The following is a 2786-nucleotide window of genomic DNA, read 5'->3' as shown; positions in this document are numbered from 1 at the left end:
ATTTTGGCTCACTGTAACCTCTACCTCCCAGGTTCACGCCATTCTCCTGCCTCAGCCTCCCGAGTAGCTGAGACTACAGGTGTCCACCACCGTGTCTGGCTAATTTTTTATATTTTTAGTAGAGACAGGGTTTCACCATGTTAGCCAGGATGGTCTTGATCTCCTGACCTTGTGATCCACCTGCCTCAGCCTCCCAAAGTGCTGGGATAACAGGCGTGATGTTATCCCAACAGGCGTATGTCTGGCCATGAGTGATTAACTTTTCATCTATAACTAAAGTCTGAGTCCTGAAGACCTTCTGGAGACTCAGTAAATTTACTTAATCTAAATGGGTCTAGGTGTTATGGTGATTACCCTTATCTTGTCTCCTGCTAAATTATGGAGGTTTGGGGCATTCCTTCAGACTTCCAATAAACTTGTTTGTGGAGGCCTGGGGATTTTCTTCCGACCCCTAGTAAAACTTGTTTATCCTAAATGGGTCCTGTTAAGAATTCCTTCATTATTTTGTCATGCTTTGAGGTCCAGGAAAGGCCTAGGCAAAACTCTTGTTGGACTTGTGTTACATTCCAGCCTTTGTATAAGGGCACTGACTTTTTTAGCTTTTAATATTTAACTTAACGACTCAGTACTGAAAGAATTGTGATGGAGGCCTGCGTTAGTGAAAACTGGCCTGCCACAAAACTACATTCAGGTTACAGCTTTCTTTATAGGAACTGAAACAAATCTAGTATTAAGGCTACAAGAATTTTAAAAAGTCACTTTGCATTTAATATTAATAATCCATTCCTGAAAATCAGACATTTGCAGTAAAATGCCAGTTGGGAACATAGTCCTTATTTTAAACAGAAAATCCTACAGATGTTCTATTTAAAATTATTATGCATTAATCCAATCTAAACCTTTCATTTTTAGATATTCAGAAACTTATTTCTTTTAATATAATATTTTAGTGAATTTCAGACTTACAGGAAGAATTGGAAAAATAATACAAATGCCCCCTCTATACCCATCATCCAGATTACCCAAATATTTGACCACATTTGTATAATTATTCTTTTTCTTTTTCTCCTTTTCCATATGCATGTGATTATAATTCATGGCAGTTACTGTGTATGTGTATGTGTGTGCGATATGCTGCTCCATTAATCTCTAAATACTTCAATGGGTATTTTGAAAACAAAGGAACATACTTAAACACAACATATTACCCATTTAAGAAAATTAATATTGAGGTAATGCTTTTTTCTTTTTTCTTTTCTTTCTTTTTTTTGAGACGGAGTCTCACTCTGTCACCCAGGCTAGAGTGTAGTGGTGTAATCTCGGCTCACTGCAACCTCTGCCTCACGGTTCAAGCAATTCTCCTGCCTCAGCCTCCCAAGTAGCCGTGACTACATGTGCCCACCACCATGCCTGGCTAATTTTTGTACTTTTAGTAGAGACGGGGTTTCACCATATTGGGCAGGCTGGTCTCGAACTCATGACCTTGTGATCTGCCCGCCTTGGCCTCCCAAAGTACTGGGATTACAGGCATGAGCCACGGCACCCAGCCGGTAATGCTGTTTTCTAATCTATACACATAATTATAATTTCACCACTCATCTCTGAACCAAAATCAAAAAATTTAAAGCTAGTCCTTTGAAAATATCAAAATTTGATATTGTCAAGACTGAAGACTAAAGCTAAAAATAGAAACAAGTAGAATTCATTAGTATAGATTCACCGGAGATTAATACAGTACTAAAACACCAAAAGCTACTATATGCCAGTCATTCGAAAATTTCAAATAGGTCACCTTTAGAAAAAATGTAAATGACTAACTGTTTAGTCTGAACTATGGGACAAATATTTCTCAATGCAGGCAATGCATTTGAAATTCTACATGCTTTCAGATGAAAGGAAGAATAACAGTGTAGAATGAGAATTTCCTTAATCTGATAAAAGATGTCCACCAAAAACTTCCTATAAGCATCATCATCTTAGAAATAATTTAATAATTATGTTCCCAAGAAAGTCAGGAACAGGCCAGTTAGTAACCAGTCTTCCTAAGTGCTTAGTTTCCCACTGGAGGTCCAACCCAATATCTGAAATCTTGGAAATCAGGCAGTTTCTATAACTCCTAAGTTTGCTTACTCAGCAGTAAAATGGGGATACTACTACTTATTTCAGTGGGTTGCTGAAAGTATTAACTTTGCCAAGCGAACCACTCGGCAAGTGCCCTACACATACATCATGATGAAGCTGTCTAGGGTCAATGAAACCATCTCGTTGTCTGAGGCGTTATCTGAGCTCTTTGTCTCGCATGACCAAGAAAATTTTGGAGTGTGGACACCATAAGGTTGGAGCAAAAGAAGAAAGCTCTCTGCAGCAGAGAAGGAGGCCTGAGAGGGCTGCCATTTTACAGTGAAGGGAAATTTCTTAAAAAAGCTTTTGTGTTTATCTGTGTAGCTGTCTGTGTAACTGTCCTCATCTGTGCAGCTGCAGGCATGTCTCAGCCAAGCCTCCCCCTTATGCAAGTGCCCATGGAGCCCACACTGTGTACATGTCTGTAGACGAGGAGGAAACTTTCCTGGGAGCCTGCTGATTACACAAAGAACAAAGACATTTCTACATTGAGCCTTGTTCCCTTATCTGTTCTGCAGCTTGATTTTTCAGACTGTTTAAAAGAATTTTACTAAGGACCTGCCTTAACTGTTTTTTTTTTTTTTTTCTTTCTCCTCTTTCATGATAGTCCTGTAAATGGTGACTGTCCTGACCATTGTATCCTTCAGCCTATTTTGTTTGTTTGT

At 38.9% G+C, this 2786-nt stretch overlaps 1 protein-coding gene across 1 annotated transcript in view; it reads left to right on the top strand.

The window, feature by feature from the left end:
• Positions 1-2786, top strand: part of PIWIL3 (piwi-like RNA-mediated gene silencing 3) — a 51516-nt gene that overhangs the window by 42412 nt on the left and 6318 nt on the right. The window lies entirely within an intron of this gene.

The sequence above is a fragment of the Colobus angolensis genome, unplaced genomic scaffold (genome assembly GCF_000951035.1).
Source record: "Colobus angolensis palliatus isolate OR3802 unplaced genomic scaffold, Cang.pa_1.0 Scaffold423, whole genome shotgun sequence".
In the NCBI taxonomy this organism is placed as follows: Eukaryota; Metazoa; Chordata; class Mammalia; order Primates; family Cercopithecidae; genus Colobus; species Colobus angolensis.
Note: the sequence above shows the minus strand (reverse complement) of the source record. Positions and strands in the feature narration are given on the sequence as shown.